The sequence below is a fragment of the Rhipicephalus microplus genome, chromosome 3 (assembly GCF_043290135.1).
Source record: "Rhipicephalus microplus isolate Deutch F79 chromosome 3, USDA_Rmic, whole genome shotgun sequence".
In the NCBI taxonomy this organism is placed as follows: domain Eukaryota; kingdom Metazoa; phylum Arthropoda; class Arachnida; order Ixodida; family Ixodidae; genus Rhipicephalus; species Rhipicephalus microplus.
In genome coordinates, this window is record NC_134702.1 from 284,388,213 (window position 1) to 284,405,385 (window position 17,173).

At 44.5% G+C, this 17,173-nt stretch overlaps 1 protein-coding gene across 8 annotated transcripts in view; it reads left to right on the forward strand.

Annotated features, from left to right (window-relative positions):
• The window catches only part of Pink1 (PTEN-induced putative kinase 1), a 446,363-nt gene that overhangs the window by 237,948 nt on the left and 191,242 nt on the right, over window positions 1-17,173 (forward strand). The gene's annotated exons all lie outside the window — the stretch shown is intronic.

Sequence of the window (17,173 nt, forward strand, 5' to 3'; positions counted from 1 at the left end):
CGTTGGTTGTGAGTGAACAATAATCTTGTCCATGATTGAAAAATCGAGACATATGCAACTAAAATAAGCAATGAATTTCCGGGTCCGAGTGAGAATTGAGCTCGGGCCATTTGCGTGGCTAGCAGGTGTTCTACCACACAGCTATGCATATGCTTAGGAGTACATCGAAAATAACTTCCTCAGCTCGGAAATGCAATTAAAATAACTCTATTCACAAACACACGTGTCCTGGGTGGGGGGGGGGGGGGAATACAACTGTGCATCGACATAGAAGAAAAAGAAGATGGCTTTCGTTTTCAAGTCTTCTTAGGTGATTGCCCAAGGGACCCTGTGTGTTGGTCCATTAACTCAATAGTCTTTACATAGCACAATGGTGTGTTATCCCTCATGTTGTGGTACTCAGCTTCTTTAGCTTCTTCATTGACCTCTTCTTTAGCTTCTTCATTAAGTTTCATAATATCACTCAAATCTTTTCTCAGAGAGAATAGGGGAGGAGAGATTACAATTCCACCAATCACAATAAATATTTCATCAATGGTGCCAACAACTTCCCAAGGTACAGGTTCCTTCAGAACTTAAAACTTTCATCCTCTGGATTGAACGCTCGACCTGCACATGTGCCCTGGCTATTTTTAGAGTCTTTTCTGAGTCTTTTGCCGTGAACTGCAGCTGTCCACGAAGAAACGGAGGCTGCACAACCCCGAGCCCATGGTTTTCGCCTAGCGAACCCAAGTTGAAACTTTTGTCAACCATGACATCATCTTCGAAACTGTCGAATTTTTCTAGAACTCCTGATTTCTCTACGCAAGTCCTGTCCGACGCTCGGCCTCCGAAACGGCAGCTCACAAAAGTGATTAAGCCAGCAGGTGAGACGCCAACAAGAAGCTTTGTTGTGTGTATACCTTTGTAATGAGAGTATGTTAAAATTCTACAAGAAGCACAGTGCAATTTTTCTACTGCAACCTCTGTGCAGTCTAGCACAACACGTACCTTTTTATATTCTTCAAAGCATTGAGGCAGATTGCTTGCAATTTCTTGTTTGTTTGCCCATGGAATCGCACATTTCAGTACCGCTGCACGGTTACACAGTGGGCTGTAGAAGTGGCGAGAGATAATTGTGCGGCTCACAAAAAATAGTGGTGCCATACACACAAAGGGTAAGCAAGTTTTCAATCGCACAAGAACGAGAATGATTCGTTCAAGAGTAGACATTTCAGCTACTGCGTCTTCAATCCTGCTCACTTCATTACTAAAGTTTACAAGCAAAGTCATTGATGACACACCAGTAAAAGCAAGCACAGCATTATCTGATGTCAGCATATCTACAAGCCTGAACTGCTTCACTCTAATGAAGTCTTCATTGACCTGGTTGCCTTTGTCTTGTGTGCACATGAGGTTTGGTACATCCTTCGTGCACTGCGAAAGCTGAAGAAGGGCTTCTGCAACCTCCACTGTTGATACAGCTGTAGCAGTTGCACCACTAGCACATGGATATGATGTAATTTTCTGGCCCTGCTCTTGTACCTGCACGCAAGAAAGATTTCCCATAAAGACAGATTCAAGCCAATGCAAGAGTGCTGAGAATCTTCTAATTCTTGGAAGAAATGACGTCAAAGTGATTTAACTTGTTTTGGCTTAATTGCTATAAAAAGCAATTACATAGCTCGTTTGGCTTTGTAATTGTTTTAAATGCTTCATAGCATCACATGTATACACAGTTGCCTAACAACTGATGATGCATGCCATAGTGTGGTGCCATGATCTTATACTGTTTTTATCAATTTGTGCATACGGTTGAACCCTTTTTTAAGAGGCATACACCGGGGAGCAATTCTTGTCATGTACATGAGATGTCTCTTATGAGCAGGGTACCACGTAAGCATTTTCTTATGAACCCCTATTTAAATCTACGCACACTAGTGTCTGTTATATCCAATTGTTTCTTACATTAGTGTCTCTTATAAATGGATTCGACTGTATCAGTGTTCTGGCATTTCACTCCCTGCTTATCTTGTCAGCTGCTTGACTCATTGTTTCTGTGATAAAGTGGCATGTTGAGATTTTCGACTACGGAGCAAAATATGAGAAAATTTAAGGTGCATGCTGCAGCAACCTTATTTTGAAACAAAAGTATGAATGCTTGCAATAAGTGAAATGTGGCATATTTTTTTCCTTAAGCGTCTCTAAAAATCAGTAGAAGTTTTCACTTTATATTCGATGATAATGCATAACTTGGTATGCATTCCTTGAGCCGTTTTGTAATTTTACCCTGTGCATACCTTGCATACTAGCTCGTGCTGCTCACTTCATTCTCCGCTGTCGTCCTGCCAGCTATTAATCGTGCCAATATCGAAGGTTAGATCAGTGTAGGGCTTATGGTGATAAAAAAGTTGCCAGAGGGCGTAACAACGCTTTGAGGGATACGTGCTTCAAGCTACTGACATAAAGTTGTTCTCTCTGGTTAGTATAAATCCTTATTTTAGTTTCCAAGCTTTCATCCCGGATGCATATAACTACAATAGCACTACATATTGTAGCGTATGATTGAGCCTTTACATCACAAAGGGCTTCATCTGGGTTTTCTTCACGAGGTGACACATGCACGGGTTGAGCAGGCTCCCAACATGTTCCTTGAGAAGTTGATCCTGCACAAAAGTAAAATGAAAGAATTCGTAAACATTCTGCATTACAAAAGAGTATACAGGCACAGTGACAGCTCAGAGTGTACTTGCGATATGTTGAACATGCAAGCCTGAGGCAGTTTATATTAAAGAGTGATTGAAAACTGCTTTATCTTGGCCATAGCACGACATGGGTATACTTTGAATAGTTGTAGATTGGTTTACATTTTCTAGCCCCAGATGAGTGCAAGCAGCTCTACTGAGCAGCACATTTCTATTCTTGTTTACAGTGATGTAGTCTAGTCATGTGAGTAATACTTTAAATTAGTCTTGTTATGACCTGAATTTCAAGATATTATCTGGCATCAAAGGTTGGCAAACTCACAAGTGAACTCACTCAAACTCGAAGTGGTGAGTCTGTGTATGAGTGAGTCGGGGTAAGTAATTTAGTCAATTTGAGTCCGATTGAGAAAATGTTTTGTAAGCCTGAGGCCGAATGAGCCCTAAGGGCAAAATGTATTTGCCAAGCGTGAGTGAGCTCCACATGTTTTGCTGACATACGTCTGGCATTAATACATCTTGTGACCACCTGAAATCACTGCAAAGAAGCCAATTTTTTGAGAGTAAAGGAGTGTAACTGAAAGCTCTCACTTTTTGTCCTGTCATTTCTTCACTGCTTGAGCTGGAGCACAAGAAAATGCCGTTTGGACAATGTCACAAGCCACATTCTATGCCTTGTTTGCCTTTTTTTTTTTTTTTTTGCTGCAGACTTTTTACAACATGCACTCGAAACTGCACAGCAGCTCTTTCATGTCAAATAGTCAGAGCGATAAGTTTTGGCTGCCAATCAGTCTGGCTCATTTACGGTTTGTCAATCATGCATTTCTGCAGTTAGCTGTTGCATTTTTTTAAAGACTTAGACACTTTCAAGTTTCTTTCAAATGTGATTGCAAGGCACAGACTCAACACAAAAGACAAACGAGACACAAAGGCAGTGTGAACTATACATAAGGACAAACAAAGACACAAAATCGCGCTCTGTGTGTGTCTTCTTTGTGCCTTTGTTTCTCGAAGTGGTGAGTGCACGTTTCAACCAATTGCTAATATTGGTGTCATGCACTTATGACACTTTGCATGAGTTTCGTTGTGTGCATTCTTAGCAGTTCCATGACGCACAATTCAGTGGTAGCCTTAATGTCGGGTAGCATTGTTTTGCAGTATCTGCAACATTATGGTGGTTGCAGAAGAAATTAGAATCCTAAGAAATCTAGGAGAGATGAAACCTTTGCCTATGGATAGTGTAGAGATCGCTGACAGCCAGTAGTGCTTAAATAGCTTGCAGCACTTCCAGAACAGAACTGAATTGGTTTGACATTACACAACTGACTATTTTCGTATAACTGACTATCTTACATTTTAGTTACATTTCTAGTACATCGGGCATCTATATCTCCTCTTCTACGAGCCGTTCTTGTCAGTTTTAATCAATGTGGTGGTTTGCTAAGCATGCTCTCTGGCGTATTGCATCCGGCTAAAAATACTTCCCGAATCAAGGCATTGTTTGGTGGCTCACTCCCTCTGTTGGCAATGGTTTAAGAGTATCCAAGATTCTACTTTCGGAATAGCTTCAGCAGGCTCACCTGTACCGTCAAGCCTTGCAAATACAACTACTCGGGAACGATCGCACAGCAGCTAAACAAAAAAAAAGTTTCGTGAACTCTTCAACCTCGTGGTCCCTGTCCTGCCCCTTTTTTGCTGTGTTCGTGCACTGAAAAAAACTTGCAAATATGACTATCTACGGGCTTACTACCTTTTCTAATCTAGCAGAACAAATGCCGACTAATAAACAATATACCACAGTGCGACCCACTTATGGTCTATTCCACAGCCTTCCAAGGTTTATTTGTTGTATGCCCTGTGTGGCGTGTTTTAATAAATGTTAATAATAATAAACATACCATGCTCATGTCTAGCAGAGGCACAGGCATCTCGCGCTGCTGCTTCCTGAATTTTTGCCAGGACTTCTTTTTCATGTGTTCTTATGGGCAAGCTCCGCCAAGGCACAGCAGTCTTCTTCAGTCGTCTTCGATTAGGTGTCCACAAATTGGGATCTACATAAAATGAGGATTGCAATGAAATCTTGCAATTTCATGTGCAACAACAACAATCTAATTTAGTGCATTACAGAAAAGCATATTTCGAATACCTTACTGTTAAACGAGCATTCAATGCATGCATGGTAGCCAAGAATTTTACATAATTCTGCATTGATAACGATGCACCGGCTATCGGTGGAATTAAAAATTAAAATGTTTTGTTGGTCAAGCCAGATTGCTGATGCACACTAATGAGACTTAAAAAAACCAGTCGCAAAGCTATCGCACTGAAAAGCAAAGCCTGTGTCACAAGGGAATCTTTCTCGCGATCAGGGCCGATTTGCATCAGGCTCCGTCCAGCTCAATCGCCCCTACAATGCCACTTGCGATTAAGAGTGATTGGGATTGATATGATCGCGGTTTCGTGGACGTCTGCACCAAACATGATCCGGACACGTTTTTGCCGTGTAACAGCGGTCAGTGTTGATAACGAAATCCGATCTAGATTGGCCCTGATCGCAATAAAAGAGCCCGCGAGGAAAGACACTTCAAAGTGCAGTTGCACATTACAGTCTGTTAAAAAGACCGACAGAATGCCAAAATTAATGCTCCCTTCATTTTATGCGGGCGACAGACGCCCAGGCTCTAACTTTCCAAAAGCAACAATCAAGTTTTGTGGTATTTACGTCTATCGTTAGAGCGTAATCCTTATGCTTTCGTGAACAATGTCAACAATTAGCATTTGGCTTACCGATGCTGCTCCAGAAGAAGTCTTCGGTGACAAAATGTGCGCTGCAAACCTTCATTGGCGGCGTCACAGGCTTGCCTATACGGAGCTTCACCACCCACTCCTTCTTGAGTCGCACGTCCAGCGGAAACGAATGAAAGTTCGTGCACTGAAGGCTTATCTCATCCTTCACCGCACTGTTCGTGCACTGAGACACGCAACACATCCTGTTGCTTTTAGATTTTTTTGCCATCGCGTGCATGAAAGTTGGTAAGAAACGAGAACCCCGCCTGGCTCCACTCCTCAACGGATCATCTCTGAGATTTTGCTCTCGCCGGCCGCTACAGGGCGCAACCGTCTGTGTGCATTGTGAATACATTGTGTGCGCTTCTCTGTTGCGATCTGATACTAAGCGATGTCTGACAGTTTTATTGAAACATGCAGTAGTCATGTGGACATGTTCTTGTTAGTTGTGTGCAGTGCGGCGTCGATGCTGCCTATGTCGTTCCTGCCAAGCGGCTTGCTGTATCGTGCGCGCAGATTTTTGGTAGGAATTGCTTGTCCACACTTCACTCCAGACCGAGCACAGATGAGCAGAGTAGTGTGTTTAGATAACAAACTTCACTCAAGTAGAGTGCACTGCGATTATCAAGGAAAGCAAGAGATAAGCACCACTTCTCTTCTCCGATCACTTGTCTTCTCCGAGTTATTCTTCTGTGATCTTTGATCAAACATCACACTTGTGGGTGGACAGTCTTGTAAGCTCATTAGTACTGAATGTTTAGTGAGACCATTGGAATTTTTTTATCAGAAATAATTTCGATTGACAGTGATGTTTGACCCTAGAAAGCTGCTTGAAAAGTAACCTACATTGCTCCGAAACACACTTTTTGGCTTTCTGAATCTACTCGAAAACTCCTTTTTTGCTCCAAAACAGCATTATTCCTGCTCTCTGAGATGCTCGAAAACACTAAAGCCCACTTCCACCCCTGCACATGTATTATGGAGAGCACTTTTAACATCCAACTAGCTCTACTTTTAACTCTCTCATGGTCAAAATATTTCGTGAAATGCAGGCCAAAAAACGGTAGAAAGGGGAAGGTGAAAGCTTGCGATGAAAAATTCATCAGCAGGGGTTGTGTGGAGCTGACGTTTCGACAAGTGAACTTGTCTTCCCCAAGGCGCTTTGGAAGACAAGTCCGCTTCTCGGAACGTCGGCTCGACACAACCCCTGCTGATAGATTTTTCATGCCAGAAATGTGTAATTCTTATTATTGCTAAAAGAAATTCTTGAGACTATCTTATTTAATAAAAAATTATTAAAAAATTTTTTTCTTGATCTTAATGTCACAAGAACATTATTTCATTGTTACATGCCCATAATTTATTCGTAGAAATATCAAGCATCAGCAAAATTTTCAAAGAAACCAGTTTTGTGATTTCTTATATACAGATAAACCTGCTTATAACGAACCTCTATATAACGAATTCCTCAATATAACGAAGTTTTCTATTTCCCACTGTCGCTCCTTAGAAGCAAATGTACTTGCAACCTCTATGTAACAAAGCAACAGTGGGAGACAACCTTGATACAGTCGAAACTCGCAATAACGAAATCGCCAAGAAAACCGAAAAGTTTCGTTTTCGCAAGAATTTCGTTGCCGCGAGTATGAGACATAAAAACGGTGATATGGCCAGCAGAACGAAAATTAATTGCCAGAAGTCGGTCAACTTGCCATGCAACAACTTCAAAGCTCTCCCTTCGCACTGGAAAAAGCGGTCCATTGCTACGTCGTCATGTGCGCCGGAGAAGGAGCGAAGGGTGTCCAGCGCATCTAAAGCAACCCGCGAGTTGTTTTGGATGCTCTAGCATGCTGTTCCTGCCCGCAGTCTCTCTGTCAGCGGAGTTGGGGCTAAAGCCAGCTCCGATGACGCGCTGCGCTCGTAGTAATGTAATCATGCATCCGGTACGGCCACTCGTAGCAATCTGATCGTGCCGCCGCTTAAAGCTTCGTTGCTTGCAACGAAGCATGTCGTTATGAGTGCGCGAGCGCGTTGTTCCTGTCCGCAGTCTCACTGTTGGCAAAGTGAGGGCTAAAGACGACTCCGATGACGCGCCGCGCTCGTCGTAACCTCATCGCGCATCCTCCTACTGCTCCTAACTAAAGCGTAATTATATCTCAAGTGATCATCGAGCCGTGAACCCGTCACAAAGTAGCAATTTTCGAGAGCCATGTCCTCGCGACGCACAAGCAGCTGACGTCGATTTCCAGGAGGGAGCCTCGGGCCAATGGCGAGGCGAGCTGAGGCAACATGGCGGCCACAGTCAATCAAGGGCCTCGAAACGACCTTCAAACATTTGCTTTTGGTGCGCTTGTTTTTAAAGGGAGGAGCCAGCTGAGGTGAGAAAGTTAAACACGGCGAAATGCTCTTTCCGATGAGCCCAAGAAGCCGGCTCCCAGCCCCGCCATCGCGAAGCCATAATTTTTTGAAAATCACTGTTTTCTCGCGATTTCCAGAAAAGTTTTCGCTACCTAGGTGAGTGAAATGAATTTTTCCAAGCACTTCTGCACGGTTTCCAGTGTAGATATTTTGGAATCGGATAGGAAAAGGGTTCCAGAAACTGAAAACTTGATTTTCAAAAAATCATTTTTTTTTGCCATTTTTGCGATCCCAAAGCCGCGTCCCCCCTTAAGTAAACGAAAATGGTGGTACCCACGCTAGCGTGGCAAAGCAGACGTTTACAAATCATTAGTGCGCATAACACGCATACGAGCATATTTTCAACAGTTAACCTTTGGCGGGAGGGTAAATTAAGGCCCGCACCATGGTAAAAAATTCGTTAATGCGGGATCGCTGTTCAAAAACATTTCGTTGCCGCGAGATACGTGGTACATGGGCTTCTATGAGCGTTCCGCGGATCCGGAAATACTTCGTTTCCGTGGGAATTTCGTACTCGCGGGGTTTCATTATTGCGGGTTTTAACTGTATAACGAATTTTCCCCACGGAAAATCTAGGGATTTCACTCCGCATTTTGTCATTTTGGTACGAGCATGCATCTTCTGCGGCTGCCACGCCACCAACCAAGGACGAAGCAGCGGCAGCGGGCACGCGGGCCGCCTCGGTGTGAAGTGGACAGGCAGACCTGCAACCCATGAGCCTGCGTTGCCCCGTCGTTCTCGCTGCCGGATGACCCCACCCCCCCTGCCGCCTATTTAAAAAAAAAATTCTTTTGCGCGGGGGCAATTCCATGCTTCTTGGTAGCGTCACATATGTGGGGCCGTGCTGCATATTAAGGGCGCTTTGCCGAATAGTTTTTCGCGGTATCTGTGTGTGTGTGTCGTTCGCTCTTTGTTTTCGACGCCGAGCGTGCATGCATAGTTTCACTGCGTGCTCATTGTGTGGTCCCTGACAATGTTCAGCAAAGCTTTGCTTTCGTTTTTTTTTTTATTGCGATAGCAACTATGTATAGGGACAGTCTCTGCTGGTTTTTCACCGCCGCCGTCACTCATCGTATATATATATATATATATATATATATATATATATATATATATATATATATATATATATATGTATATATATATATATATATATTGCCACCATTGATGATCCAGCCGCTATGGCTCATACCCGTTTCGGGCTACGAAGAATAAGAGAACATTTTCGTTGCTCTGGTTCGGGTGAACTCCTGGCTGCAGGTCTTGTTCTTGCTCACGACATTACTGGTGGAGACGCTGGGTACGTGTACTTCGGCTGTGTCGGCCATCGTGGAGACAGCTATATCTCCCAGAGCAAGAAGCAGCCGCCGCCTGCGTGGGTTACCCCCTGAATTTGGTCCCTTGACATCGACACCCAGAAAGATGGCACTCCGATGACAACTCCGATGACAAGCCAGGCGGCCCAAACCAGCGATGCCCATGGTTCTCTTCTCGCCCATGTTTTTCATGCGCCACAGACACCAAAGCCGTTCCATGGAGACATCTTCGAGGATGTTGATGACTGGCTCAACCACTTTGATCGGGTTGCCAGTATCAACGAATGGGACGATGTTCGCAAGCTGCGCCGAGTTTACTTCTACTTGGAGGATTCTGCGAAGACGTGGTACGAGAACCACGAGGGCTCCTCTGCAACCTGGCAAGAGTTTAGCCATCAGCTCCGTGACGCCTTTCGGAACACCGAGAGGAAGGAGAAAGCTGAACAAGCCATATTCTGCAGAAACCAGCGGCCGAACGAACGAGTTCCCATGTTTGTCGAGGACATGCTTCGGCTCTTCAAGTGTGCGGACCTTGCCATGCCCGAGGAAAAGAAGGTGCGGCATTTGATGCGCGGAGTAAAAGAACAGCTTTTCGCTGGGCTCGTGCACAATCTGCCAATGGCAGTCACCCAGTTCATCAGTGAGGCGACCAGTATGGAACGTACGCCGCAGCAGCGGTCGTCACAATACGAACGCCAGGTCCCGGCCACCGCATGCTCTATCGCCTCTGACAGCGAGAGACAGGCCCTCGCAGACTTCATTCGAAGTATTGTTCGGGACGAACTGCGACAGCTTCAGGCAGTGGGATCCCATCAACCTGTGTCAGCCCTCGCGGATGTAATCAGACAAGAAGTCCGGCAGGCCGTCACACCCCTGACCCCTATCGCAACACCGATTCCCGAGGCCCCAGTCCTGACATACGCAGCGGCATTGCGATCCCCTGCGCCACCGGCTACAGATCCTGCTATGCGGCCCAGGTACCAGGCTATGCAGTCATTCCACGCCTCTGCTTCGAGCCCGCCTCTCGGCTCAAGGTTCCCGAGCACATCCACCTATCTGCCGTCTACCTCAAGACAAAGTGGTAGCAAGGCAAGCACGTGGCGCACCTCGGATAACCGTCCGCTCTGCTATCACTGCGGCGAAGTGGGTCACGTATACAGGAACTGTCATACCGGCAACTAGGTCTCCGCAGCTTCCATCCTGATGCTCGATGCCCGCGCTACGGTGAGCGCCCCCGCGAAATCGAAGCCTATCTGACGGGCCAGCGAAGACCTTCGACTGTTCAGCACCACCAGTCGAGATCACCGTCGCCTCGCCGGTCTACCTCACCCAGTTTGCCCTCATCGTCTTCCGCTCCTTTCAGCAAGTGTCCGCAGGGGAAACCAGGAACGACGACTTCTGGGGGTGAAGTCGCGGCCCGGCGAACTGTAAAAGACCCTCATTCGACGCAACGACCAGACGAGGACCATTCCGGTTTTGCAGTGTTCTCTGACAGCAGAAAGATCGTTTCTGCCGAAATCGCCGTCTTCGTTGACAATCATGCTGTCAACGCCTTCGTCAACACCAGCGCCGACTATTCCGTAATGAGCGCCGCACTGGCATCTGAACTGAGGAAGGTTACCACACCATGGCAAGGACCCCAGTTGCGCACGGCAGGGGGCCATCTGGTGATGTCTACGGGTATGTGCACGGCACGCATTCGTATCCGTACGTTGACATTTGCGGGCTCTTTCCTCGTATTGCGCGTGTGCTCTCGGCCAGTCATTCTAGGAATGGACTTCCTTCGTGAATACGGTGCCGTCATCGACCTCCGTGAATTACTTTTTGTCGAAGATTATAGCCGACATCTTGCAGTCCTGTAAAACGAGACACAAGCTGACTACGTCATACCACCCGCAAACCAATGGACTCGCAGAGCGTCTAAATCTAACTCTTACAGACGTGCTTGCTAAGCATGTTTCTATCAACCACACCAACTAGGATCTCGCATTGCCATACGTCACATTTGCCTCCGATTCTTCGCGCCATGACACTGCCGGTTACTCCCCATTTTTCGTGCTGTTTGGCCGAGAACCAACATTGCCTCTAGACACCGTCATACCGTCCCTTGCAGTACCGACCAGTGAATATGCCATGGACGCTATCACTCGGGCCGCTCACGCAAGCGACATCACCCGTACTCGCCTTCTGACCTCTCAAGAGAAGCAACAGCGTTTGTATGACCAACGACACCGCAACTTACACTTTCCGCCCGATTCTTTGGCCTTGCTCTGGTCTTGCTCTGGTCTCAGACTCGTCAAGTTGGCTTGTCAGAAAAACTGCTTACTCGCTACACAGGTTCATACTGAGTCCTTCGTGTGGTTACTCCTGTAACATATGAAATCGGTCCTGCTGCCTCGTCGCCTTCATGTGCCCAACAGGCTACCGATATTGTACATGTTGCCCCCTTGAAGCTCTACAACTCTCCTAGTGACGTTGACATTTAGATGCGCCGAGACGGTGCTTGTGCCACCGGGGGTTATGCTACATGCATGTATATTGATATTCTAGGGGGCGATGCGCGTGTGTGCCTGACGAAGAAGACGAAGGGTTGTCTCCGCTCGATCGCTGGTGAACCTGTCACGCCATTACTACTAGTTTTGAATACTTCTAATCCCCAGCCTCGTCGATACGGCATCTGTTGTTTTCCGTAACAATATGAATCTGAGTATATTTCTTTGCATTTTAGCTCATCGTAATAAAAAAAAGTACAATATCGCGTGCAGTTCTAAAATGTATCATGCTGCTCCATAGTGGGGGCAGAGATGAGCTTCGGTGGCTCTCTTTTCATGAGAAGCTCTGCAGCTAGTGCCAGCACTCATTATTAGAGTAGATATAACATTGTGCACTAAGGTCAGCTGCAATGTACTTGCGGCAAGGAAGGCAACTTGAGACCATTAACAAAACAAACTCATGAAGAGCTGTAGATGTCTCAGGCTGATGCAAAACATCGTTGCCATATAACTTGAAGCGGAGTTGCTGTAATTCTTGGACTCCAAGCTCATCTTCATTCAATGCAGGTGCGGTCACAAGACAGCTTCCACTGGTGCATTTTTTTTGCAGCACAGGTGTCCACCCATGCACGCTTGACGACAATGCTATAGGCGCGTCCATTGACACTAGGTGCGGCACTGTGCCTGATGTAACGATACAAGCCAAACTAAAGCTGCTGGAAATTGGCTAAAAAGGCCGTCTCCACACTTTATACAGTGGCGGACCTTAGGAAATATCTTTCTGTAGAATAAATTTTTTGTGACTCCTAGCAACGACTCTCCATTGAACAGCTGGCATAAATTTCAGGCAATTATTACTGCTCAACACTGTGAGAATGTGAGGCTGACACCTTATTTTGATATTTACCTTGCAAAGGCTCTGTTGATTATAGAACTTTGATGTTACTGTAGTATAACCACGGGGGGGAAAGGGGGGGGGCATGCATTTCTGTCATGTTTGCTAGCCAGGTGCATTTTATCAAAACACACACACATTTTTTAGCACAAACGTCTTCAAAAATGGCTATGTTGCCAAAATGGGCTAACTCAAATTTATCCTGAAAGTTAAGTGGCTGGGCTTACTACTTAAAAGGGTTTAGTGCATGCATAAAAAACAAATAAAACGTACCAAAATGGACAATCCAAAACATCAATCACCGGTGATCGTTTTGAATAGACATTCTAACGAAAGAGTTAAGCAACTCTGCGTGTACAGCTGAATCCCTTTATAAAAGGCATGCACAAGGTAGCTGTTCTTTCTTAAATGAGGTGTCTCTTATAAACAGGGTACCATGTATACATTTTCTTATCAACACGTATTTCAATGTAGGCACATAGTATCTCTTATACCCATTGTGGACACTTGCGACGTGCTGAATTGTTTATGAAAAAAAGGACACACGGAAGGCACAGGTAGCACACCTCGAGCGCGAACTACCAGTTTGATGGAAACATGACAAATATGTATGGGGCAAAAGCGAAAAGGAAGAAAGCGTGAGCCTTTGCACTGCCCAAGGTAAGAGAGCAATCATCTGCGTGACATCAGCAAATCTGGCCTTTTTACTATCTAAAATTTTCGCGTGAAAAAGCAAATTCATTGTTGGACAAATGTATAGATGGTGCACTAACACACCTGTCTTCACCAAGCATGCGCATTGTGAACGCTTCAATAATTTCTGTGTCTTTCATATCTATAGATCTCTATACGACAATGGTGTTTTGGAAATCTGGCTGACAATGGCAACTGCTGCAACGGGTAGCTGAGTTAGCAGGGTGACTCATGTACTTATAGTTGTAATCATGCTCACGTTAACGTGAATTAATACACCTACCAGTTTGGGTAACTTGCGGGCATGACAAAGGAATACCATGTGCAACTTCTTTTTCACCCGGTATAAACTTGTTAACAGGCTTAACGGAACATGTAAGATTTTTTTTCTGATTGGGGCTGTTTACTTGGTGACAGTGAAATTATCTTCTGTGGGTGCCATAGACCCAGCATACGAAGTTTCAGAAAATTTCATCGAGCCAATGTTGCGAAAATGCATTTTGAAATTTTGGACATCACGTGTGTAGATTTGGGCAGGAAATTTGAAAATAAAACTTTAACCTTGATTTTCTCTACTAATAATGAACTTATAATAGCGATATTCAAGACATTCTTATTGTCAGAGTACATTTTGTCAATTTAAGCGAAGTTATAATTTCTCTTTGGTGTTCGCCTAGTAATATCAGAAGATAAATATAATGACAATACGTCGGGGTACAGCGTGCTTGGTTTCACGTTTTGGGGGCATCAATGTGCGAAACCGTTAGCTGCTCTCACAAGTGCCCCGGGCAGTCACTGCACAACGAGCTTGATTGGAGGTTCCACGGTCAATATATAAAGTGGCCATCGACGGTTTAGAGAAGCTAGCAGGGGATTTGTTGGTCATGACAAAGGCTTTCTGGCTTTTTTTGCTTTCACTTGTCCAGGAGCACAATGTTCTTGCCCACAAAGTTTGGAATCATCGCTTACACCAGCGCATTGTCGGGCCGTAAGCAGAGTTAGGCATAGCCATGACCACAGTGCTTGATGTTTCAAAGTACATCCTGTTTGGTCGCAAGAACAAAGAGCCGTCCTGTGATGGTCTTTGTTTGTCCAGTGGTTCGAAGGGCAGATCAATGGAACAGTCAGTCCAACACACGTGTCTGCTGTTGTGTTCACGAAAATTGCGCTGCACAAATGTAATCCAATGATAGATCTTCTGCTTAAAGCTGGCAAGCTAAAGTGTAATTGTATTCTTAATTATTGCTGACATGTGAACACAGAATGGGTGCGAACGCGTTGCTAAGTAGTGCAATTCTCAGCAGCCGTGATCTCGTGACACGCAAGCAGCAGATGCCACTCTTTTGGAATGCTCGAACAAATAGCGAGTCGTGCTGAAGTAGCATGGCAGACGCAGCCAATTGGAGCCCTCGAAATGACTTCAAACATTTGCCTTTTGTATGCTTAATTCTCAACCTAGGGCCTAGCTGAAGTGGGAAATTTAAGATGGAGGAGTGCTCCTTCCAGTAAGCCCAAAATGATTCCTGGTTGTGCAGTTGCGGAGCTTTAATATTTTTCTTTTATGCGGCTTTCTTGGGATTTCAGCAATGATTTTTGCCACATAGGCAGGCACAGCAAATATTTTACTGCACGTCTACAGTCAAATCTTATTAATTTGAACATGCTTAATTCGAAATTCCGGTTAATTCGAAGTCACGATGAGGTGTAGTCAAAGCTATGTGTGCTTCAATGGGCGAAAACGCCTGGTAATTCGAACGCCCAAGCGCTTTCGACAGTTAATTCGAACATACCACGCTCTGAAAATGCTCTCAGCACCCCGCCTAATCCTGCGGCGGCAACTGCGACATCTCAACGCTTCGCGCGAAGGAAAGAAAAAGCTACGGTGGAATGTTTGCTCTCTCTCAAATGCCACTCTGCGACGCGCCTGAGTCACGCTTTTTCCGTTTCCGTTTCTGCCAAGTAAAGTCCCTTCTCCTTCTAATGCTGCGTGCAAAGAGAGAGAGGAAAACAAAAGAAAGCGGTCGCTGGGTGTAATGAATGTGTGGTTGAAGGAAAGGGACAAGGCACTATCTTCTGCAGCCCTTGCCCCTTGCGGGAGCACGGCTCTGCGCCTTGAGGGGGGGGAGGTCTCTCACACGCCGGTGCCTAGCTTCCCCTTTCTTGTCCTTGCTGCGTAACCCTTCTCCTTTCAAAGACGCGTGTGAAGAGAGCAAAAAAAAAAAAGCTGCCGTGTAGTGTTGGTTTTCTTTGAAATGCCGATCTGCTTCTCTTCGCGTGGAGACGCTCCACCTTTCTCGTCACGTCCGGGCCATGCTGCGGCTGCGTAGCGGAGAGCGGGAGGCTACGCGGTCGTTGTTGTTGTCGTCTTTAGAAAGTGTCGGCGCTAGACATTTCCGTGTGCAACTTCTCTTGCCTGGAGAATGCTGAAGCTGAAGTAGAAATGCTTTGCAAGCTGCGTGCGAAATTGAATGACTCGCTGCAAGGGAAACGTGCCGTCGTGCATCGCCAATTACTTAAATTAATAACGGATGTCCTGTGATTTGTGAATAAATGTAAGTCTTCTGAAACTTTCCCCTCGTGTGTTAGCTCAATGCACATGCGCCACTGCATGGAGAGCCCTCTATTTATTTAGCTTTCAATAATTCGAACTTCTTCTAATTCAGACAAATTTTTGGGCCCCTTCAAGTTCGAATTATTGAGATTCGACTGTATGTAGTTTTCAGTGAGAATGTTTTTCAGTGAAAATCAGAAAATGGGCTACGAAACTAGAAAATATGATTCTTCCTGTGCTTCATAAACCTAGTAAAAAAACATTTTCGCATTCTTATCTCGCAAGAATATGTTTAGGGATCCTACTGTGACATCTTTTTCTGTAATTTAGTCTGAAGTATTAGAAAAACAACTAAGAGTAATGGCAAACTATTCTGTTTGATTTACACCCAAACAATATTATTTGAATTTGTTTCCACCTAAAATTTTTCATTTCCACAGCTCTATAGATTATGGTACTTGTCCCTGCAGCAGCGGCATGCTGAAAAGGTTTTGATGACTTAGCACATTGTTGTTTTATTTTCCCAAAAAGAAAAAGTGCTTAGTTTTGGTTTCACCAGCATTTGTACTGTGTTTCACAATCTTTCTTCATTTCAGCTTATTCTTGGTCTTTTGTTTTTTAGAATGGGGGGTATTTATTTCTCATGTGACAACAAATGATGAACTGTTTATTAGTAGGTGTTTTCAGTTTATTTCACTTGTTTGAAGTGAGGCTGAGTTTAACTTGTGTGTGTCATGAAATATATTCTTGTACCCTGTTTTATATGAATTCCCGAACTTTTTTGTTACCTTGTATCGATTTTTAGGGTCTGCATAACATCTTCGAGAAATTTTTAATTTTTACAGAGCTTTGCTTCACAACTAAACACTTTTGTCACGACGCTTTTGTATGTTTTTGTTGTTCTGTATTATAGTATTATCTTTTGTAGGTATTGGTGTATCTATTATACATATAAACTGACTTATATGTTGGATTAGGTTATCGGTTCACTGTGTCTCTTATAAGTAAAAAAAAAATAAAAAAATTGTATGTAGTTTTTACAATGGTCCAAGTATGAAAAGCCACACTTACCTGATTTAATGCTGCGCATGGAAATCGGCATTTATTTACCAGCACATTTACACACTGCTTCCACATGATCCATCAAAAGGTTCCAGGTGTTATCTCTATAATAAATCAGTGATAAAATGTGTATGCATGTGCACAAGGGTGTAGAAATAAAACACACAGAGCAATGCTTACTTCAATAAAAGATTTATTTTGGCACTGTATATCAGGTGAGTGGAAATGAAAACAAAGTTTAACATTTAGTGGTGCTCATCAGTATGCATGGATGAGAC